The sequence below is a fragment of the Arachis hypogaea genome, chromosome 7, assembly GCF_003086295.3.
Source record: "Arachis hypogaea cultivar Tifrunner chromosome 7, arahy.Tifrunner.gnm2.J5K5, whole genome shotgun sequence".
Lineage (NCBI taxonomy): Eukaryota > Viridiplantae > Streptophyta > Magnoliopsida > Fabales > Fabaceae > Arachis > Arachis hypogaea.
The window spans coordinates 44,591,784-44,617,552 of NC_092042.1; the positions used below are offsets into that span (position 1 = coordinate 44,591,784).

General features: G+C 35.3%; 1 long non-coding RNA gene across 2 annotated transcripts; it reads right to left on the bottom strand.

The window, feature by feature from the left end:
* Window positions 1–7,709: 7,709 nt before the first annotated feature.
* Window positions 7,710–25,013, bottom strand: LOC112704068 (uncharacterized). 2 transcript variants are annotated; one of them, XR_011863914.1, is made up of 5 exons: window positions 24,686–25,013; window positions 24,309–24,372; window positions 23,540–23,596; window positions 22,704–22,793; window positions 7,710–10,231 (listed from the first exon to the last, which is right to left on the bottom strand). It is a non-coding gene; the product is annotated as an uncharacterized lncRNA (long non-coding RNA). The 2 variants fall into 2 exon arrangements; XR_003154760.3 differs by lacking the exon at window positions 7,710–10,231 and having other exon boundaries at window positions 22,490–22,793; window positions 24,686–25,009.
* Window positions 25,014–25,769: the final 756 nt, after the last annotated feature.

A 25,769-nucleotide genomic window follows, 5' to 3' on the forward strand; every position in this document is an offset into this window, starting at 1 on the left:
AATATTAAACTGGCAAGGATGTGAAAAAGGTGGTAGGGTACTCTTCCTCGATTTTATTCTCCCGCATTCTCTTGTGGAGTTGCGATATGAATCTGGGGAAGGTGGTAAGAGACTCTCGCTCGATTTATTCCCCCATATTCTCTCTTGATTGTGTATGTTGGATGTAGGAAAGATGGTAGGGCACTCTTCCTCAATTTATTCTTACACATTCTATTTTGATTGTGTTTTGATGGATATGGAAAAAGGTCATAGAGAACTCCCCTTCAATGTTTTCTCCCACATTTTTTCTCTGGTTGCAAGGTGCAAAGGCACTCTCCTTCATTTTATATGACGGCCTTTCTAGGAAAGGTGGTAGTGCATTCTCCCTCGATGTATTCTCCCTGGTGATATCTCAAGGAGAAGGTAGTAGGACACACTCCTTTTATGTATTCTTCCTAGGGATACGTAATAGAGAGACCTTGTCTGAGTTAACTACCGAATGTGTTAGGTTCTGGCAATAACCAACATGTCAGCTCATGGCTAGTAGGATAGGCATGCATCATACTACATTTATTTGTACATTGCTTGAGATTATTTATTTGTGTGTTTGTTTATCTATTTGTTGGTACGTATGTAATTGAAATGTGTGTGATTGTTTATTTGACTATTTGATTATTTGTGATTGTGATTATTAGTTCGGAATTATAGTGAAGTGTTATAAATTTTAAGAGATTGACTAAATGGTAAATCTTGAAAGAAGTAGGAAGTGAGTATTGTGCCTCACGATAAAAATTAAGAAAAGTAAGTTACAATATAATTAAATTGGTTATTTATGAGAAAGGAAATGTTTAGAGAATAAAATTCATAAGATAAGCAATGATCCCCGCTATAAAACAAACTTTCTTTTATATATCCTTCTATGACAATTTTGAAATTCCTCCAATGAGACCTTCGGGTTAGGTTCTCATCCCTCTACAGCCCTATATTTTTCAAAAAACGGACGTGAGAAAGCCTATGAAGAATTTATTGAATATTTTGACTTGCATTAGTTTATTTGTAAAGCCAATTTGTTTTATTATCTTAGATGTTTTTCCTCGCCTTTATTATTGTTATTTACATTTTGTAAAGAGGGATAAGAATTGTGATTTTATAATATATGTTTGTATATTACTTGTATAAATTACTCTTGTAAATGTAAAAGTGTTGTGATAGTATGTATGTATGTATGTATGTATGTATGTATGTATGAGCGTAAAAAAGAAAAATATTTCCGATTTTTCAAAGAAAAGTCAATAAGAATTTTAGATAAAGGCTCTTCTATATATATAGAGAGAGAAGTTGTCGTAATATCCTCGTTATCAGATTGACGCAGCCGAATGCGTGATATTCTGGTAGTGAGGGTGTTACAATGTGTCCCCACTATCTTAATTTAAGAGTGATTAACTCTTTCTTTTACCAACTTCTTCACTTGCTACCCAATCAACTTGGGGTGGTCTAGTTGTTGGCTTTTAAATCTTGTCTAGTACATGCAGTAATTTATTAGCCATCAACAAACTCTAAAATAAAACTATGATCTATAACGAATTAATCATTGATCTGTTAAATAAAAAAATTTCATAAAAATAAAAAAACTAGCATTTCTACCCACAAATTTCATAATGCTAATAAATTTTTTTACAAAAAATAAAATAAACTTTGTTGAGAAATATGGAATTTGGTGGACAAAATTAGTCAAACACTAAAAATTTATCCAAAATTTTCAAACTATCATCTCCTAATCTAACCAAATTTCTAATTGTCAATCTCTAATTTTTTTACCACCACCTCATTCCACTAGTAGTCACACCTCAACCCACTACCATTGTCTTGCCCATCCCTTAATCTCACCATCATTATTACAATCCCACTATAATGTCCTTATTTACCTTTATCATTTCCATCATTTTTGTCCCCCCTTTGTCACTTCCACCACCATCCATTTTCATCCTTAACTAAAATTTCGTCACGCTGCTTCAAACCGAAACCCTTGCAATTCCTCGTTAACTCTCCACCGTTACATAATGCTAAGTCTTTTCAATGCTTGTGACATGTTTTATTATTCCTCAATTTTCTCTCATTTTAATTGTAATACTTTGATGTCTTGAAGCTTAATTTCTCATTTTAACTTCAAAATTTTCATCATCAAGATTGCAATCGGACAATTTTTATGATTATTCTTACTCCTTATCCTCAAATTATCAATAACAAAGTCATTGAACTTCGAAGGAAGCTCCCCTCGGGAGGTTAGAGCAATATCGATTGTTGAACCTCACTATCGATATGATTCTTATTGACAAGGATGACATCGTTTCTAATTTCACCACCTCTTCCTTCAATTGTCGAATTCACTTTGTATGTAAGAAAGCATGAGACTTCAGTTAACCATAAAATAGAGAATTCCTTATTCGATATGCTAACAGAGCTTGGCAGACCATGTATAACCCTATCAGAATCATGCCAACAACGACCTCACCAAGGAGGTTTAGAGGGTAGTTGTAGTGTGACTATGAGATTAAAGGTGAGTGGTTGGACAAAATCCTTTATTAAAACTTTTAATTTTGTGATTTTTGGTAATAAGAGAAAAAAGGCATAGAAACGATGGAAGTGACAAAGGTGGAGTGGAGATGGTGTGGTGAGATTGCAGTGGTAATGGTGAGATTGAAGGATAGGGCAAAATAGTGATGAGGTGGGATGATGTCTTAGTTGTTGATGGTGGGTGGGGTAGTGGTGAAGAGTTAGGGTTAAATATTTAGGGTTGGTAACCGGACCGGACCAAACACATCTATATGTATAGTTATTAAAATCGGTCCGACCGAATTGTTTGGAATTTAAAATTTTCTCAAAATGCTTGAGGTAGGATTCAAACCCATCTCCTTAATAAAAGAGATGCCATTCACAGCCACTAAGTTGTCATACTTCTTATAAATATATTTGTAAATTAGAATACATATAGATATCTTTTATTAAATAGTTTACTTCTATTTAATTTATTTTAATTTTAGTTATAAACTCACTCATTCTTAAATTAATTATATTTTTATTTAACAATAATTATTTTAATTTTGGCTATTTTTTATTTTTATTTACATAGGACCGGGTCAATCGGTTCAACCAGTGACTCACCGGTTCAACCAGTAATCCAGTGACCTAATAGTCTGATCGGTTCGATCATCGGTTCGATTCTGACGACTATGTCTATATGCCATCACGTATCAGCATTTTCAGTCTTATTCTTAACATGTATTCCTAAAATGAGTTTAAAAATAATATATATTATTATTTATTAAAATAAAATATTTTAAATACTTATATATAGTTAAAAGAAAACATTAAAAATAGTTAAAAAATTATTTTATATTTTAATACCAATAAAATATAAAAAATTCATTGCAATTTATTTTAAAAATATTTTATATTATATATATGTTGTATTTCCATATCTTATAAGATTTTAAAATTTGTGTATCCGCATGTTCTATATCGTGTCGTGTTCTATGTCTGTGTCCGTACATCACAATTTTTAACTAAATATGCCACCCTTAAATCCTGTTGCTCTTTCATGAAAATATAAAAAAAAGAAAACAAAAATTAAAGATGAAATAGTCACATCTTATTCAAAAAGCATTGATTGTTGTTCCTATAATATAAATTGTTTGTAAGTACATATTTAACCATCCAATCAACTTGTCGACAATAATAAAAATTACAAAAAGAGAAAAAAACTCCACAAACAAAAATTAAAAATGCTATTTGTACATTAAAATTAGTTATTAAAATCAATCACTAATGTATTTGTATATAAATATATATGTGGTTTAATTTATTTTCAATGTGTATTTATATTCCAATATATATTTTATACTAATAACTAATTTTAGTAACTGATTTCAATATATAAATAACATAGTCGAAGAAAAATATATATTATAAGCTTCACGATTTCAAATACATATATCCATCTTTGTCAATCATTCAAATAAAAATATAATAATTCATGTTTACCAATAATAATAATAATAATAATAATAATAATAATAATAATAATAATAATAATAATAATAATAATAAGAAGGTTAAATTACACAGTTGGTCCCTACACTTTTAGTGAAAATGTAAATTAGTTCCTACACTTTAAAAGTTTATAATTGGGTCCCTAAAGAGAGTTAAAATTTGTAATTTAGTTTCCGCCGTTTAAAAAGTGTTTGATTTAATAGAATATTCTCAGTATATTCTCTATTTTAAACATGTGAGCTACACATGTTTGACAATAGGGACCAATTTGTACTTTTAGTGAAAGTATGGGAACCAAGTGTAATTTAACCATTTGAAAATGACCAAAAATTTTCTAGGCTATCTGGACCCACCCACCCTCCTCATCTTTCTTACTCTCACTTTCTCACTTTCCAAAACGACACTCCAACCCCAATGCTCTCTGTTTCTCACCTCGGTTCACTGTTGCCGCGCCAGATCCACCGTATTTGTGCTCACGAGTTGGGTCTCACCTCCTTCCTCCATCTCGTGTAACACCCTAATTATCCTAAGCCTTACCTCATGCCGTAAAGTAAAGGATAACTAACTGCCACGATCGTTCTAAGGCTTATACAATAATATATATATATATATATATATATATATATATATATATATATATATATATATATATATATATATATATTGAAAGGAGTAATAATACAAGAAGCCCAATGAAGAATCACAGCTCAAAACAAAATCACAAAAGTGCAAAGCATTCCCATGATAACTCAAAGCATAATGGTACAAGATATCACAAAAGACATAATATAATAATAATTAAGATACATGTGTATAAGTATGATAGACAAAAGAACACTAGCCATATTTTGCGGAGTTTAGGTTGACTAGTATACACAGACAATCCAGAGTTTTTGAGTAAAAACAACATATACAACTTATCTCTCATATCAAGTCTCTAAGGCAAAAAAGTCTAAAATACAAAAGTGAGAGTATATCTATGACAAAGTAAACCAAAATGTAAAAGAGAGCAAACGATACCCTGCTTGGTCACCATCTCACAAATCACCGAAGTGGGTCACGACTTGCATCTGAAAAATAACAACAAAATATGGTATGAGAATTGGAGATTCTCATCATGGTAACAGTGCCCAATATGTAAGATACAAGGTTTCGGAATGCCAAAAATAATCCTAGAACTTCACATCAAACTTAAGATCCAAACTTAAAGCAATGCTAAATTTAAATTCATAATAAAAAACCATAATGAAACAGGGATAATTTAACTTAGAAAATTGCTAACTAAACCAACACCGCTATCCCACAGCCTTCACCAGCTTAACCTCCACACGACCCTTTCACCACTGCCTACCAAACCTCTCCAACCCCAATAAAAAATACAAGTAGTTTCATACAAGTAATACACAAGTAATGTCCATATATGGCAGGTAAATCAAGAAGCAGTTAAGCATGTTATATAATTAGGCATAGGATGCAAGTAGACAAAGCAATCAAATAGATAAAAATACATATGATGAATACCTGTCCTATTGGCTGTGATATCACATTATCGCTTCAACTGCCAACCCAACATATTCTCATGGGATCGGCGAGAGCTTCGCGTAGCTGCAAACGGCACGCGAGTCGAAGCACCGTAGATCTAGATATGATCAAATGAAGATAGATGTGAATAGTATTTTGAAACCCTCACCTCTCTTCCTCTCATTCATGTTCCTTCAGCCTTCTTATGCTGAAAGTGGCTGAATTGGTCACTTAAGTGTGTATTTATATGTTGGACTTGGGCCTAACTTGGGTGCGGTCTAACCCATTGGTGTTGTTGGCTCGTTTAGCCCAATTTTGGGCCAAACCTTTAGAATTAGTGCCTAATTTTTAACTTTAATTATTTTTCTAAGTTTTTCTATAGTTTTTAATACCCTCACACAGTACTTGACAGACTTAAGCCGGTACTGCCAGTTAATTTACTGATACACGTTTTTACATAATTTTTTTGCAGAAAATTATATTTTCCAACTCGAAAAATTCTACTGAATTCAAACCTCACTTCCAAATTTTAAAATTAAGACTTCTATATTTTTGACCTATTTTTGGATAATTAATTTATTATTATTTTATGTTAATTAATCGGTTCATTATTTCTTGTTCTTACATCTTGCCTCTCTCATCTAGCGACTTTTTCTTCTCTTCCAATACCAATACTGAACACCGATAAATGGAAGAGAAGAATTCCAATCCCAAACATGCTCAAAGTGAACAATTCAATGCCTAAGAAGAAAATAGCAACAAATCAATATAAAAATAACAACTCAATTTATCAGTGGATCCGGCGCGGCGATGGAGACGAGAGGCACGGGGATGGTGAGCCGAGGTGAGAAACAGAGAGTGATGGGGTTGGGGTGCCATTTTGGAAAGTGAGAAAGTGAGAGTGAGAGAGCTAGGGAGGGGCGGGGTGGGTTCAGATAGCCCTGTGAGTTTTTGGTCATTTTCAAATGGTTAAATTACACGGTTGGTCCCCATACTTTCACTAAAATTGTAAATTAGTCCCTACAATCAAACGTGTGCAGCTCACATGTTTAAAATAGAGAATATATTGAGAATATTCTGTTAAATCAATCACTTTTTAAACGGCGGGGACTAAATTAAAAATTTTAATTCTCTTTAGGGAGACAATTACAAACTTTTGAAGTGTAAGAACTAATTTGAAATTTCACTAAAAGTATAGGGACCAACTATATAATTTAACCTAATAATAATAATAATAATAATAATAACATCCTGATTCTCCATAGATAGGGATGGGAACACCAGCCAACCCTGCGAGTACCAACCCCGCTTCTACCCGCTCGAGGTGGGTGCAAGATGGGTTTTTACCGGGGTGGGTTCTTGGGCAGGGCCGGATTTAGGTAATATCTGCCCCTATTTGCCCTGGTATATATATAATATAAATAATTTTAATATATAATATATGTAATATATTGATGAGCGGATATTTTATACGCTTTTTGGGGGTAATTTCATGTAGTTTTTAGTATGTTTTAGTTAGTTTTTAGTATATTTTTATTAGTTTTTAGGAAAAATTCATATTTCTGGACTTTACTATGAGTTTTTGTGTTTTTCTATGATTTCACGTATTTTCTGGCTGAAATTGAGGGAGCTGAGCAAAAATCTAATTCAAGCTGAAAAAAGACTGCTGATGTTGTTGGATTCTGACCTCCCTGCACTCGGAATAGATTTTTTGGAGCTACAGAAGTCCAATTGGCGCGCTCTCAATTGGGTTGGTAAGTAGACATCCAGGGCTTTCCAAAAATATATAATAGTCCATACTTTGCGCGAAGATAAATGACGTAAACTGGCGTTGAACGCCAGTTCCATGTTGCATTCTGGCGTTGAACGCCAGAAACAGGTTGCAAGTTGGAGTTAAACGCCAGAAACAGGTTACAACCTGACGTTTAACTCCAGAAACAGCCCAGGCACATGAGAAGCTTAAGTCTCAGCCCCAGTACACACCAAGTGGGCCCCAGAAGTGGATTTCTGTACTATCTATATTAATTTACTCATTTTCTGTAAACCTAGGTTACTAGTTTAGCATTTAAACAACTTTTAGAGACTTATTTTGTATCTCATGACATTTTTAGATCTGAACTTTGTACCTTTTGACGGCATGAGTCTCTAAACTCCATTATTGGGGGTGAGGAGCTCTGCAGCGTCTCGACGAATTAAGGCAATTATTTCTGTTTTCCCTTCAAACACGCTTGTTTCTATCTAAGATACTGATTCGTACTTAACCGTGATGAATGTGATGATCTGTGACACTCATCACTATTCTCAACCCATGAACGTGTGCCTGACAACCACCTCCTTTCTACATTAGATTGAATGAGTATCTCTTAGATTCCTTAATCAGAATCTTCGTGGTATAAGCTAGAATCCATTGGCAGCATCCTTGAGAATCCGGAAAGTCTAAACCTTGTCTGTTGTATTTCGAGTAGGATTCAGGGATTGGATGACTGTGACGAGCTTCAAACTCGCGAGTGTTGGGCGTAGTGACAGACGCAAAAGGATCAATGGATCCTATTTCGACATGATCGAGAACCGACAGATGATTAGCCGTGCTGTGACAGAGCATTTGGACCATTTTCACTGAGAGGATGGGAAGTAGCCATTGAAAATGGTGATGCCCTACATACAACTTGCCATGGAAGGAGCCTTGCATGTTTGAAAGTAAGAAAGCATTATGTTGCAGGGATTCAGAAGACAAAACATCTCCAAAACTCCAACATATTCTCCATTATTGAGTAACAATTACTTATTTTATGCCCTTTCACTTTTTACAATTGAAACTAAAGAACCCTATTGGTATCCTGACTAAGAATAATAAGATAACCATAGCTTGCTTCAAGCCAACAATCTCCGTGGGATTCGACCCTTACTCACGTAAGGTATTACTTGGACGACCTAGTGCACTTGCTGGTTAGTTGTGCGGAATTACATAGTGTGAGTGTAATTTTCGTGCACCAAGTTTTTGGTGCCGTTGTTGGGAATTGTTTGAGTTTGAACAACTAACGGTTTATTTTGTTACTTAGATTAGGAAAAATTTTGTTTTTTTTGTTTAGAGTCACTAGAATTGCATCTTTTATTATTCCTTTTAAATTTTTTTTTTCTTCAAAAATATTATTTTTCTTCAGTAATTGTTAGTTTTTCTTTGAGTCCAGTTTCTTGATTTAAATTTGGTGTCAATTGCATGCTTTTTGTGTTCCTTCAATTTTTCAAAAAAATAGTTTTTCTCCATTTAGTTCATGCATTTTTTGAATGTGTCTATTTTCTTGGGAATAGTTGCCCCTTTGAATTTCCTTTTAAAAATCTTTTTCAAAAATAATTTTTCTTTGATTAAATCTTGTGCCAAATTTTAAGTTTGGTGTTTTTTTGCTAATTTTCCTTAGTTTTCGAAAATTTATCTTTGGTTTTCTAAAAAATTTAAGTTTGGTGTTCTTTCTTTTGTTCTTATTGTTCTTGTGAGTCTTCAAGGTGTTCTTGAGTCTTCTTTGTGTTTTGATCTTAAAATTTTTAAGTTTGGTGTGCCTTGGTGTTTTTCCTCCAAAATTTTCGAAAACAAGGAGCATTGGGTTTAAAAATTTTAAGTCTTGTGTCTTTTGTGTGTTTTTCTCTTTCATAATAAAACTAAAAAAAAATCAAAAAATATATTTTCTAACTATTTTTAAGTAGATTTTTCGAAATTTTCTATAAAAATTCATATTTCAATTTCAAAATTTTTCAAATATTATCCTTTTTAAAAATCACATCTTTTTCTAAACTTCCTAACCACTTTTTCTCTCTCTTCATTTTTCGAAAATCCTCATAAAATATTTTCAAATCTCTTTTTTTATTTTATTGTAGTTTTTATTTTATTTTATTTTATTATTTCGAAAATTATTTTTCTTATATAATAAAATAAATAAAATAAATCTACATCATCTCCCTTTCTCCATCATGGACCTAAGTGGAAATGAACAGTCCAGAAGGACTCTGGGGTCATATGCTAACCTCACTACTGCTTCATATGGGAGTAGTATCTGTATACCCTCCATCAGAGTCAGTAGTTTTGAGTTGAATCCTCAGCTCAGTATCATGATGCAGCAAAGTTGCCAGTATTCCGGTCTTCCACAGGAAGAACCTACAGAGTTTCTGGCACAGTTTTTATAAATTGCTGACACAGTACATGATAAGGAAGTAGATCAGGATGTCTACAGATTATTACTATTTCCATTTGCTGTAAAAGACCAAGTTAAGAGGTGGTTAAATAACCAACCTAAGGCCAGCATAAGGACATGAAAACAGCTGTCAGAAAAATTCCTAAATCAATATTTTCCTCCAAAACGGATGACACAGCTAAGACTGAGCATCCAAGGCTTTAAACAAGGAGATAATGAATCCCTTTATGATGTCTGGGAGAGATACAGAGAGATGCTAAGAAAATGCCCCTTTGAAATATTTTCAGAGTGGGTGCAGTTAGACATCTTCTATTATGGGCTTACAGAGAAAGCTCAGATTTCTCTAGACCACTCAACTGGTGGATCTATCCACATGAGAAAGATAATTGAAGACGCTCAAGAGCTCATTAATACAGTTTCCAGAAATCAGCATCTGTACCTAAGCAGTGAACCTTCCATGAAAGAAGAGGCTAAAACAGTAATTGCTGAACTCAGTCCTGCAGAACAAGTTACTGAATTCAATCAGCAATTATACTTTCTAACAAAATAACTAGCCGAATTCAAGGAGATACTACAAGAAACAAGAATGGCTAATATGAATATGGAAGTGCAGTTGAAGCAAATAGAACAGCAGTTATCAAAACAAATAACAGAAGAATGCCAAGCAGTTTAATTAAGAAGTGGAAAAACATTAAATACCTCACTTCAAGGCAGCAGGAAGTCAAGAAATGAACAAACTGCTATCCAAAATCCTTCTGAGGATAGTAAGAGCCCGGAGAGGAACAATTCTGGCGTTCAAACGGCAGAAAGGGGTGAAGGGTTGGCGTTAAATGCCCAACCCATGCTCAGTTCTGGCGTTCAAACGCCAGAAACAGGCAAGAAGTTGGCGTTGAACGCCCAAAGGAAGCTCAGCTCTGGTGTTCAGATGCCAGAAACAGGTAAGGAGTTGGCGTCTAATGCCACTCCAGCTTCCACCCCTGGCATTCAAACGCTAGTGGGGGATCAGACACATGCAAGTACTGATAGTAACCCCTCTAAAAACGCTTCTCAACCTACATCTGTAGGCAATAAACCTGCAGCAGCTAAGGTTGAGGCATACAAAGCCAAAATGCCTTATCCTCAGAAACTCTGCCAAGCGAAACAGGATAAGAAATTTGCCCGCTTTGCAGACTATCTCAGGACTCTTGAAATAAAGATTCTGTTTGCAGAGGCACTTGAGCAAATACCCTCTTATGCTAAGTTCATGAAAGAGATCTTAAGTCATTAGAAGGATTGGAGAGAAACTGAAAAAGTTTATCTCACTGAAGAATGCAGTGCAGTCATTCTAAAAAGCTTACCAGAAAAGCTTAAAGATCCCGGAAGCTTTATGATACCATGCACATTAGAGGGTACTTGTACCAAGCAAGCTCTATGTGATCTTGGGGCAAGTATCAACCTAATACCTGCATCCACTATCAGAAAGCTTGGTTTGACTGAAGAAGTCAAACCAACCCGGATATGTCTCCAACTTGCTGATGGCTCCATTAAATACCCATCAGGCGTAATTGAAGACATAATTGTCAAGGTTGGGCCATTTACCTTTCCCACTGACTTTGTGGTGCTGAAAATGGAGGAGCATAAGAGTGCAACTCTCATTCTAGGAAGACCTTTCCTAGCAACTGGACGAACCCTCATTGACGTCCAAAAAGGGGAAGTAACCCTGAGAGTCAATGAGGACAAGTTTAAGTTGAATGTTGTCAAAGCTATGCAGCATCCAGACACCCCAAACGACTGCATGAGCATTGATATTATTGACTCTTTGGTAAAAGAGGTCAATATGACTGAGAGTCTCAAATCAGAGCTAGAGGATATCTTTAAAGATGCTCAGCCTGATCTGGAGGAACCAGAGAGAATAATAGAACCTCTGAAAATCCATCAGGAAGAGGAGAAACCTCCTAAACCCAAGCTCAAACCATTACCACCATTCCTGAAATATGCATTTCTGGGAGAAGGTGATACCTTTCCTGTAATCATAAGCTCTACCTTAAAGCCACAGGAAGAGGAAGCACTAATTCAAGTGCTAAGGACACACAAGACAGCTCTTGGGTGGTCCATCAGTGATCTTAAGGGCATTAGCCTAGCCAGATGCATGCACAAGATCCTATTGGAAGGTGACGCTAAGCCAGTGGTTCAACCACAGAGGCGGTTGAATCCAGCCATGAAGGAGGTGGTGCAAAAGGAGGTCATTAAATTACTAGAGGCTGGGATTATTTATCCTATTTCTGATAGCCTCTAGGTAAGCCCTGTCCAAGTCATCCCTAAGAAGGGTGGTATGACAGTGGTTCATAATGAAAAAAATGATCTGGTTCCTACAAGAACAGTTACAGGGTGGCGTATGTGTATTGATTACAGAAGGCTCAATACAGCTACCAGAAAGGATCATTTTCCTTTACCATTCATAGACCAAATGCTAGAAAGACTAGCAGGTCATGAATACTACTGCTTCCTGGATGGATATTCAGGTTATAATCAAATTACAGTAGATCCCCAAGATCAAGAGAAAATAGCATTTATATGTCCATCCGGCGTATTTGTATACAGAAGGATGCCATTTGGCATGTGCAATGCACCTGCAACCTTTTAAAGGTGCATGCTCTCTATTTTCTCTGATATGGCGGAAAAATTTCTGGAAGTCTTTATGGATGACTTTTCAGTATTTAGAGACTCATTCAGCTCCTGTCTTGACCATCTAGCACTTGTTCTAAAGAGGTGCCAAGAGACTAACCTGGTTTTAAACTTGAAAAAATGTCACTTTATGGTGACTGAAGGAATTGTCCTTGGGCGCAAAATTTTGAACAAGGGAATAGAGGTGGATCAAGCTAACATAGAGGTAATTAAAAAATTACCACCACCTGCCAATGTTAAGGCAATCAGAAGCTTTCTGGGGCATGCAGGATTCTATAGGAGGTTTATAAAAGATTTTTCAAAAATTGCCAAACCTCTGAGTAATCTGCTAGCTGCTGACATGCCATTTATCTTTGATAAGGAGTGTTTGCAGGCGTTTGAGACTCTAATAGCTAAGCTGGTCACAACACCAATCATATCTGCACCAGACTAGACATTACCATTTGAACTGATGTGTGATGCCAGTGACCATGCCATTGGTGCAGTGTTGGGACAAAGGCATGACAAACTTCTGCACATCATTTACTATGCCAGTCGTATTTTAAATGACACACAGAAGAACTACACAACCACAGAAAAAGAGTTACTTGCAGTGGTTTACGACATTGACAAGTTCAAATCTTATTTAGTAGGATCAAAAGTGATTGTGTACACTGACCATGCTGCTCTTAAATATCTACTCACAAAGCAGGATTCAAAACCCAGACTCATCAGTTGGGTGTTGCTTCTGCAAGAGTTTGATATAGAAATAAGAGACAGAAAAGGGACAGAGAACCAAGTAGCAGATCACCTGTCCTGAATAGAACCAGTAGAAGGGGCGTCCCTCCCTCTTACTGAGATCTCTGAAAACTTTCCGGATGAGCAACTCTTTGCCATCCGGGAAGTGCCATGTTTTGCAGACATTGCAAACTACAAGGCAGTGAGATTCATACCCAAAGAGTACAGTAGGCAGCAATCAAAGAAATTAATCACGGATGCAAAGTACTATCTTTGGGATGAACCATATCTCTTCAAGAGATGTGCAAACGGAGTAATCCATAGATGTGTGCCTAAAGAAGAAGCACAGAAGATCCTTTGGCACTGCCATGAATCACAGTATGGAGGACATTTTGGAAGTGAGCGAACAGCCACAAGAGTCCTCCAATGTGGCTTCTACTGGCCTACTCTCTATAAAGACTCCCGAGTGTTTGTACTTAATTATGACAGTTACCAAAGATCTGGCAATCTGCCTCACAGTTATGCCATGCCTCAACAAGGGATCTTGGAGATTGAGTTGTTTGATGTATGGGGTATTGACTTCATGGGGCCTTTCCCACCATCATACTCAAACACTTATATACTGGTGGCAGTGGATTATGTATCTAAATGGGTGAAAGCTATTGCAACACCCACTAATGATACTAAGACAGTGCTGAAATTCCTCCAGAAACATATCTTCGGCAGATTTGGTATCCCTAGAGTACTAATTAGTGATGGGGGCACTCATTTCTATAATAAACAGCTTTACTCTGCTTTGGTTTGATATGGAGTTAGCCGCAGGGTGGCCACTCCATATCATCCATAGACAAATGGGCAAGCTGAAGTCTCTAATAGAGAACTTAAAAGAATCCCGGAATGGACTGTCATTAACCGTAGAAGGGATTGGGCAAGAAGCTTGGATGATGCTCTATGGGCATACAGAACAGCATTCAAGACTCCTATAGGGACCTCTCCATACCAGCTTGTGTATGGAAAAGCCTGTCACTTGCCAGTGGAACTGGAACATAAGGCCTACTGGGCAACCAGATTCCTAAACCTTGATGCCAAGTTAGCTGGAGAAAAATGATTGCTCCAGTTAAATGAGCTAGAGGAATTCAGACTCAATGCTTTCAAAAATGCAAAAATTTACAAAGAGAAAGCAAAAAGATGGTATGACAAGAAGCTGTCATCCAGAGTCTTTGAGCTAGGGCAGAAAGTTCTGCTGTTTAATTCTAGGCTCAGATTATTCCCCAAAAAATTAAAATCCCGCTAGAGAGGTCCATATGTGATTACAAGTGTGTCACCATATGGATACGTAGAGCTTCAGGGTAATGACTCTAACAAAAAGTTCATTGTTAATGGACAGAGAGTCAAACATTATCTTGAAAGCAATTTTGAGAAAGAATGCTCAAGGCTGAGACTTGATTAAAGCTCAGTAATAGTCCAGCTAAAGACAATAAAGAAGCGCTTGCTGGGAGGCAACCCAGCCATTAACAAAACTTATTTTTCAATTAACTGATTTTTATAGGTTCATATTAACTTTCTTCAAGGTAAAATGGCAATTGCATGAGTTCACAGAGTTACAGAAGGATTTAGAGGATAAAACAGCTAAAAGAAGCTCATTGGTGCGAAAAAGCCAGTAAGAGCTATTTTGGGCATTAAACGCCCAAAAGAAGCATCTACTGGGCATTTAACACCAGTAGAGATAGCCATCTAGGTGTTAAACGCTAGAAAGAAGCATCTTCTGGGCGTTTAGCACCAGATTTACAACGTCCTGGGCGTTCAGAAAAACACCCAGTGACAAAGGAGTTCCTGGCGTTTAACGCCAGCCAGAAGCAACAGCTGGGCGTTAAACGCCGAGGAGAAGCTACAGATGGGCGCTAAACGCCCAAAACATGCAGTGTTTGGGCGTTTAACGCCAGGATTGTGGGGAGGAGGTGAATTCGTTTTCAACTCAATTTTTTTCCATTTTTCACGTTACAATTCATGATTTTTTGCATAAACATGTTACAAACTCTCATCTTTCAATTCCAAAAATTTTAATCCTAATTTTTCAAACCCTTTTTCAAAGATATCAAATGTATCTTAATTCATAAACCCAAATCCTTTTCAAATCCCATCCAACTTCTTTTCAATTTTTTTTTTCAAAACTCAATTATCTTTTCAAATTCATCTCAAATCTTTTTTTTAAAATAAAAATTCAGATTTATCTTTTTCAAATATCTTTCATAACTCTTCAATTTTAAATTAAATATTTTTCTTATCATACTTATCTTTCACAAATCATATCTTCTATCTTATCTTTTTCAAAATTTTCGAAAACCCACCCCCTCCCTTTAAATCCATATTCGGCCTCCCTCTTCTCTTCCACCATTCAAAATTGGCTCTCCTTCTATCCCTCTCCTTTCCTTTCTTTTTCTTGAGGACAAGCAAACCTCTAAGTTTGGTGTGTTTATCCGTGATCACTAAGCCATACCCACTAAAATCATGGCTCCTAAGGGAAAATAAACCACTCCAAGAGGCAAGAAAGAGAATATTCCAAAACCACTTTGGAATCAAGGGAAGTTCTTAACCAAAGAACATTCAGACCATTACTACAAAATAATGGGTCTAAGGTCAGTGATCCCGGAAGTTAAATTCGATCTGAAAGAAGACGAATATCCGGAGATCCAAGAGCAAATTCGAAACAGGAGGTGGGAAGGAACATGGTTCAGGAATTCTACTCTAATCTGTGGCAAACAGACAAGCAGAGATTAGCTGGAGCCGCCTTCTATGACTATCGAACTCTGGTCAGAGGAAAGATTGTTCACCTTCATCCTGACAAAATCAGGGAGATCTTCAAGCTACCTCAGCTGAAAGATGACCCAGACTCCTTTAATAGGAGAATGATGAGAACACATAAGGGCTTGGACGAAATTCTAGAGGACATATGCCTCCCTGGAACTAAGTGGACAACCAGCACAAAGGGTGTTCCAAATCAACTCAAGAGAGAAGATCTCAAACTAGTCGCCAGAGGCTGGCTGGACTTCATTGGGCGTTCTATACTACCCACTAGCAACCGCTCTGAAGTTACCATCAAAAGAGCAGTAATGATCCATTGCATTATGTTGGAAAAAGAAGTGGAAGTTCATCAGCTGATTTCTTGTGAACTTTACACAATTGCAAACAAGAACTCCAAAGATGCCAAATTGGCTTATCCAAGCTTAATCTCTATGATATGTAAAGATGCTGGAGTAAAGATGGGAGTAACTGAGTATATCTCAATTGAGCGACCAATCACCAAAAATTCAATGGAAGGACAACAGGTGCAAGACGACACCATCAAGAGGAGAGCATAGGAGTTCCTCCCGGAAATCCCTCAAATTGAATACTGGGAGCGTCTTGAAGCATCTGTCACCAAGTTGCAAGAAGCTATGGAGCAATTAAAGAAAGAACAGCAAAATCAAAATAGCATGCTTTGCAAACTGCTTAAGGAACAAGAGGAACATGGGCGTGAACTGAGGCAACTGAAGCGACAGAAGCTATCTCTTGAAGGGCCAAGCACCCCACAGATTAAAGGAGCATCTACCTTCCAAAATAAAGGTTGTTGAGTCCTAATCTTAGCTTTAACTCTGTGATAGTTGTTCTTATAGGAATTTACCTTAGAAATTATATATGAGTAGTAGTAATTATTATATCTATTTCTATTTTATCTCCAATTAAGCTATAATTTATTTTTCTCATCATCATCAAACATGAATAAAATAGTAGATTTTTCGAATAAATAGGCAATATATTTTTTTCGAGCTCTTAATAAGGAAAATTCTAATTATTTATATGTGGTGGCAATACTTTTTGTCTTCTGAATGAATGCCTGAACAGTGCATATTTTTTATATTGAATTTTATGAATGTTAAAATTGTTGGCTCCTGAAAGAATGATGAACAAGAGAAATATTATTGCTGATCTGAAAAATCATGAAATTGATTCTTGAAGCAAGAAAAAGCAGTGAAAAAAAAGAAGCAAAAGAGGTAGAAAAAGCCAATAGCCTTTTAATCCAAAAGGCAAGGGTGAAAAGGATCCAAGGCTTTGAGCATCAATGGATAGGAGGGCCCAAGGAAGTAAATCCAGGCCTAAGCGGCTAGATCAAGCTGTCCCTAACCATGTGCTTGTAGCATGTAGGTCCAAGTGAAAAGCTTGAGACTGAGTGGTTAAAGTCGTGATCCAAAGCAAAAGAGTGTGATTAAGAACTCTGGATACCTCTAATTGGGGACTTGAGCAAAGCTAAGTCACAATCTGAAAAGGTTCACCCAGTTATGTGTCTGTAGCATTTACGTATCCAGTGGTAATACTAGAAAACAAAGTGCTTAGGGCCACGGCCAAGACTCATAAAGTAGCTGTGTTCAAGAATCAACATACTAAACTAGGAGAATCAATAATGCTATCTGAATTCTGAGTTCCTATGGATGCCAATCATTCTAAATTTCAAAGGATAAAGTGAGATGCCAAAACTGTTCGGAAGCAAAAAGCTACTAGTCCCACTCATCTAATTAGAATTTAAGCTTCACTTAAAACTATGAGATACTATTGCTTCTTAATTTCTTTTTATCCTATTTTATTTATCTAGTTGCTTGAGGACAAGCAACAGTTTAAGTTTGGTGTTGTGATGAGTGGATATTTTATACGCTTTTTGGGGGTAATTTCATATAGTTTTTAGTATGTTTTAGTTAGTTTTTAGTATATTTTTATTAGTTTTTAGGCAAAATTCATATTTCTAGACTTTACTATGAGTTTGTGTGTTTTTCTGTGATTTCAGGTATTTTCTGGCTGGAATTGAGGGAGCTGAGCAAAAATCTGATTCAGGCTGAAAAAGGACTGCTGATGTTGTTGGATTCTAACCTCCCTGCACTCGGAATAGATTTTTTGGAGCTACAGAAGTCCAATTGGTTCGCTCTCAATTGGGTTGGTAAGTAGACATCCAGGGCTTTTCAAAAATATATAATAGTTCATACTTTGCGTGAAGATAAATGACGTAAACTGGCGTTGAACGGCAGTTCCATGTTGCATTCTGGCGTTGAACGCCAGAAACAGGTTGCAAGTTGGAGTTAAACGCCAGAAACAGGTTACAACCTGACGTTTAACTCCAGAAACAGCCCAGGCACGTGAGAAGCTTAAGTCTCAGCCCCAACACACACCAAGTGGGCCCCAGAAGTAGATTTTTGCACTATCTATCTTAATTTACTCATTTTCTGTAAACCTAGGTTACTAATTTAGTATTTAAACAACTTTTAGAGACTTATTTTGTATCTCATGACATTTTTAGATCTGAACTTTGTACCTTTTGACGGCATGAGTATCTAAACTCCATTGTTGGGGATGAGGAGCTCTGTAGCATCTCGATGAATTAAGGCAGTTATTTCTGTTTTCCCTTCAAACACGCTTGTTTCTATCTAAGATACTGATTCGTACTTAAAATAAAATAATAATGATGAATTTGACCGTTGAGTTAAAAATGTGTCCTAAGCCAAAAATCGTATCGATAATGATGAATTTGACCGTTGAGTTAAATTCATCTATGAAATCTTCACTATTAGCTTTTATTGACTGAATTAGTTCAGTAGAATATTCTAAATTTTATTCAGAGTCGAGATACTCTCTGCTACTAATTTCTCAGTTGCCGGTTGTTTAAACCGTTATGGTTTGAAAATAGTAATCTTACAATTTAATTATTGAACCGTTGTCTTTCCTCTCTTTGGCGATTTGGCCAAACCTTCAAGGAAGCAATCTTCAATCTAAATTCATGAAGCCAATAGAAGGATTATCTAGAAGAAAAATAAAGAATCAAAATACCTAGCTTAATTAAAATCTAACCGAACTTAAACCGAACCAATTTTTCCTTAACCAAACTTCTCTCTCAAGATTAGTCATATAACCATAATTAAACCACTCTCTCCATTCTTTTTTTGCTGGCCAAACCTCAGCCCTAACTTGGCCAAGAGTGATGACTCATTAGGAAGCATTTAATGAAGAAACACATGCCATTAAGCAAGTGTCATTCTTCCTTGATTTGGTGGCAACATACCACACCATTCACCACACTATAAATAGACATTCTCACCCTCATTTTTGAAGCTTTAACAAGAGAACAAGAGAGGGAGGATATTTGAGATATTAAAATCTGAAAAGGGAGAGGGATTGAGGAGAGAACAACCGAGGAGATTGAGAGCTTGGAGCCCAACTTTCCAACCCCTTCAAGCCTTTATCAAGCTACGAATGTGGTCTTCACCTCACCATCATGATTCTAGGATTTCTTTAGCATGATCTTCTTTGTCATCCTCCTTTAAGGCTTCCCAAAATTCCAGCTCAAGGAGGAGCCTTGACCGAAGAGATAAAGGGAAAGCTAGAACCGATTTCTTGAGCAAGGGTAAACTTCATCGAGGTAGAGGTTAGGTTAGTGTAATTGTATGTTTGTGTTTATGTGAATGATGTTTGTTGATGATATCATGAGTAGTTGCTGTTAGCTATGATTTTGGATTATGTTTGATAAAGATAGATGATGATTAAGAGATGATGAGAAGCTTAGGAAACCAAAACGATTAGTTAGAACCTAAGCCAAATTCTGTCGATATGGTCACTGAAATTAGGCAGCGAATTACACAAATTTCTGGGAAAAATCTAGTTACTAAAAAATTGTGTAATAATTCTCTGGTAATCCTTGATGAGGTTAGATCATCCTCTCAAAAATTCAGAATTTTTTGATGAGTAAGTTGAAAGATAAAAATGTTTGAAAGTAAATGGTTTCTATTGAAAAATATGCTTTTGAATTAATCCAGTAGCAACTTCCAACGTACATAACTTTTAATTCTGCTGAGTTTTTGAGTTGAAACCAAAGAGAGTCGAAAGATTGGTATGTGAAGAACAATTTTTTGGGATAATCCCATTTTTATAGAACTAAATACATAATTTACAAAACAGAAGGTTCACTGTTTTATTAACATGCAATTTTGAAACTCATTTGGTGATTCCAGTGACTTGTTTGAGTTACTGGTATTGATCTTAAACTCCAAATTGAGTGAACTCAATTTTTATAGAACCCTCATGATGCATATTTTGTTCCCTCAAAAGTTCAGAATTTTAGAAGCTATGGATTAAAAGTTATAAGGTTTAACATTTTACTGCTCGCTAATGGCTAAATTGGATTTACAAACTTAAAGCAGTGATTTCATGGATGAATATCTCCTGATGTATAGAAGCTTTTGTCATAAAACTAAAAACAAATGAACTCGTATGGTGTATACTTCATTCAGTTGAAATTTCAAAGCCATAGCTATTCTAGAAAATTAGTTATTCACTTTGGAAGTTAACCGGTTCACTGGTTAACCAAATAGAAATCTCTCAAATCAGAATAGGCATAACTTTTGTTCTATAAATGAGAATGCTCTGAAACTTAAACCAAATAAAACTTAAGTTCGATACAAACACATGGATATAAAGTTTGCATGAAGCTGAGTCTGTTTGTTATATTAATTATTAAATAGAAAACTGGTTGCCAAGGAGGCATTAGGCTAAACAAGTCAGGAAAATGAATAAGAATATAAATTGTCTCTATGAATGTTTAAAGTTAAAAGGTGATGCAGAGGTATGCTTAGTAATATGGGGATGTAGAGGTATGCTTAGTTATGTGGTGATGCGGAGGTATGCGTATCTATAAGGTGATGCGAAGGTATGATGAAAAGAAAGGAAACGAGAATGAATCAAAGAGATAATTGGAAATGGATAATTATTCATGAGAATTGTATGTTTGAATGGGCCTTTGTGCCAAATTGCTAATGCAAAATGGCCCGCCTAACTGATAGCCTAAGGTTGATAATGTGAGAATGTTTGCCTAACTAATAGCACCATTTCCTACTGTGATGCACATTGAAATGTTATTATGATGAGGCCTAACTGACATGGGTAACCGTGATGCCAAGGCATCCTAACTGACATGGATTCACCCATGATGATACTAATGTGTCTAACTGACACAGTAAGGAAACCATATTCGATGTTCGCTACGAGTAACGTCGGGTTGCGGGTAGACAACCGACGCATGAGTTCATGGCCTGCACTAGGAACATGTATGCATCATAAATTGTTGCACATTTGATTGTGATTGTTTACTGCTCATTCTTTCTGCTACGTGCTATATGCTTCTTGTTAATTTCCTATTCTTTGATTCTTGTTCGTGTTTTAAAGTTGTATAATAATAATTTCTCCAAAGCTTAGATTAAGATAGTAAAACTAGGAATAATAGCCATAGAGAATAGCATAAGGAGTAGCATTAACCCCAACGGAAGATGCCAAGATAGAGTTATGTTAGAGCCGTGATATGGAAGTAGCCGAAAAACTTCGTAAGCAAGTTATTACGATAGAACCAGACCTCTAGATTTAATGAGAGAGAGCATTTTCACAATGTCGCCTTATTGGGAACCATATAGATTCTCACTCCTTCCTTTTTCCTTTTTCCCACTGATGGAGGATTTTGACTTGTCTGCTGCCACTAGAGTTCTATTCAAAGTGGTACCAGAGGAGCATGTATTTTCGGACCCTACAAGAGATGCTCGAGACTAGTCCTGAGATGATATCTGCAAACTTGTGCCTCCACGGTGAAAAGAAAGTAGGATAGATTGTCTTTATTCCTTAGACTTTGCTTTCCCTCACTTTTGTAGCAATTTTGAGGGGTAGAACTTGATATTTTCTTTTCTTTGTTAGTCCGGGTACCAGCTTAGGGGTTTTCTATATGAACCAGGTATCTGGGACGTTGTCAGTTGTATATAAGTTTATACACTACAAGAACCACCGTAAAATTGACGGCTAAATTGACGGCTTTGCCGTCGATAATATTAAAAATCGACAGTAAAATTGACGATTTTAGTCGTCGCTTTAAAACATGTCGATTTTTCAAAAAACTAATAAAATCGACGGCTTGTGTTGTCGATAAACTTTCAATAAAATCGACGGCTACCGTGTCGATAATATAGGTTTTAGATTTTCACATATTTAATAAAAGTGACACCTTTGTTGTCGATAATATTATTTAAAATCGACGACGCTTGTGTCGATATTTGATTTATTAAAATTGACAAATTAGCTGTCGAATTAATTATTAAATTATCGACATATTTTGCATTTTCTTTTGTCCATTTTACATTAAAAATCGACAACATTGCCGTCAATTTTTGTCTATATTATATTTAAAAAGCGACACCATTGCCGTCGATTTTAATAGCCAAATGCCAACGAGTAAATTCTGGTTAACATGAACATATATCACTAGAAGACGAAGATCTAGGATTACCCCTCATAGGAACACCTCAATAAACAACTCCTACTTTAAAAATAACATTATTCATTTAAAACCTTTATATGATGTTATCCAGACAACTTATTCTCGTGGAGTCACATTGAAATCCAACTTGGAGATTAGAAGTCAACTAAAAAAAGTGAGGAAACAAGTGGCTTCCAGTGGTAAACCAATACAGACTTAACAATCATTGTGGAAGCCATAATAAAATATTAGCAAAGGCAATTTTTAATAGGTTAAACCTGAATTGGATGCAAATGATCAATCAAGGCATCTGTTAAGAGAGTTTTGAATGTGCCCCAGTTCATGTTTTGGCACTCCTGAACAACTTCCTGTATATAATGGCAACAAGTTTTGGAAGTCACTAATTACTACACCATTAGAAAACATTTGTAATAAATACAAAACTTTACACGGAAGAAGTAAAATATAACTTCAATTTCTCATCTCATAATCTGGTTTATGACTTAACTACATAATAGGGAGGAATTCTGTTACAAACTATATATATATATATATATATATATATATATATATATATATATATATATATATATATATATATATATATATATATATATATATAGGAACAAAAACAACAAAATATGCACTTGATCTGAGCTTTCTTTTCTAATTGAGCCAAACTCTTCTGCTAATAGAAGATCAAATTATAAAAGATGTACAACCAAGGATGAAAAAAGGAAGCATTGATAGACAACATCGAGAGGGAAGATTATCATATCATAAAATAGGATATTAACAATACTAATCCTGGAAATGCATCAGTTTTGCAACGTTTGATCTTGTTTGCTATAAGCTACATAAGAAAATAAGCAAACTCAAGAAACAAAGATCTTGAACAATACAGCCTATTAGAGCATGCTTATATAGATATAACATCTGATCATATTCCATTTGCAATATGCAAGTCATGCTCATCAATTCCACAACACATGAAATTCCATCATATATTAATGCAAGCAGGTGAGAAAAGAATCGTACATTAAGCACTATGAAGATAAGCATAGAAAAAACCAACAGAACAAGTGAAATTTGTCTTAAGAATATGGCAACTTACATCTTTAGGATCAAGCAAATTGATTCTCGATTGATTAGAAGGTGCAGACTTTGACATCTATAAAATTGAACCCACAGGAAAAATTAGAACAAGCTTGTAAATCCAAATCAATAAATAATTTTGTTTGCTACTTGTTAGAACTCGATAAAAATAAAAATAAAAACCCTAAACTCAACAAAACATGTTTATCAAGAGAAGCTTTTTTACTATCCAAAACAACACTCAATCTCTAAAAATATCCTTAATTCTCTCCTCTCCCTATTTTTATTTAGCTAAATCTTCACATCTAATTAAAGAGTACTTTAAAATGGATCCAAGTAAGTTTTCTTGTTGACTAAAGTTTGGGAGTTAATGAATAACAAAAAGTAAGGCCTGGTAAAAAGAACAGGAGACAATCAAACAAAGTTATTAAATTTGCATACTCGTCTAGATAACAAATAAACATTGTTCCACAATTCAATTGCTATTGAAAGTAGGCTACCAACCTCCTTTAACTAATATCATCTAAGATTATGCTTTCTTTGAAAGCTGACTAAAATAAGTATAACTGAATACCAGCATGATGTATATACAAAGACAAGAGAAAAAGGTCGAAATAATATATAATCACCAAACCATTCCTTCCATAGATATTCAACTAGTTCAACAGAATAATTCGATTATAATAAAATAATATATAATCACCAATAATCAACACAAAAATATAAATATATTCTAATGTAAATCTAAAAAATGCACAAAAATTAAAAATTCCAATACAGAATTGTACCAGCTTCCGCACTTTTCTTTTGCTTTTCTTTGAAAATGTCGAGCAAAATCCTCTTCGTTCCAAGCTATGAAAAAAAGCAAGTTAGGGTTACAGATTAAGTGAACCATAGTTCCAAATTCCAATACAATTCGAATTAATTACTGAATCAAATAAAGAGATGGAGATAACAGAATAAAATTCTTCATACAGTGCGTAAAACTAAAGCAGCTACAGAAAAGAATCAGAAATATGAGATATGGAGTAAGCAGAGACTTTACAAAAATAGCAGAGACTAAAAAAAATAGAAAGAAATCAACAATTCGCAAAGCAGAGAAGAAGAACTCCATCCGAAAATCAGAAATTTGGAATCACAATTCACAAAACAAGAAAAACCGAACCTTATTTGATGTTGCAAGACTAATGGAACTATGAAATCATTTGTTACAAGTTAAAATAACACTTGTAATAGTTCATGTGACAAATTTCTGGAGATTTATACGGAGAAGGAGGTGCTACGACATGTTTTTTATTTGAAACAGTGGACAGAGGGATGGCGGCGCAAGTGTGAGGGGCGACGATGGGTGCGAGAGCAACAACACGGTGATAGCGGAGCGAAGAGGCACGGTGGCATTGGAGAGGGAGGGTTGGTGAAATGGCAGATGTGAAATGGAGAAGGCACGAATTGGGGTTAACTTCTGACGTAAATTGAGGTGAATTGAGGGTGAAACGAGGAACGCGGGAATAAACGGGGGGAAAATTTTTTTGTTGATAAAAATCGACACTAATACTGTCGATTTTGTTTAAAAAAAATCAACATTTCAGCCGTCTATTTTATATAATAAATCTAAACCATTCATCTAATTTTAAAAATGATCTTTATCGTTCAAATTTATCGACGGCCTTTGGCCATCGATATAATAAATATTAAAATCAATGACATTTCCGTCGATTTTAAAGAGAAAAAAATATCCTCACCCATCTTTCGTCAATGATGTGATGCTAATAAGAAGGGGTTCTAAGTTTTTAAAAAAACAGACAACCCTGTCGTCGATTTTAATATTTTATTCTTAATTTTTATTTTTTTGTTTTATCGACGGCAAACCGTCGAAAATTATCAACGAAGATTTTGGCCGTCGATTTTTAGCGTCGATAATTACTATTTTTCTTGTAGTGATATGTATATATGTATATAGCTAAGCGTGTCCAGTTTGTATAAACTAACTAAAGACGTATATATGTATGAAAGCTTTCTGCAATCTTGTTGCTATTTTAGTTTTGTTGTTAGTTTGGTGTTTATTTTATATTGTATATCCCTGAAGATATTTATTATTATGCTAATATGTTTGTTAAGAAAGATATATGATAAAAATAAGCTAACATATACGATTTTGTTAGTACGAAAGGCTCATATGTAGTAAATATTATAGAGTCTAGAGTATTATAGGGCTACTGGGAAGTAACACCTGACGACTGGCAGTGATC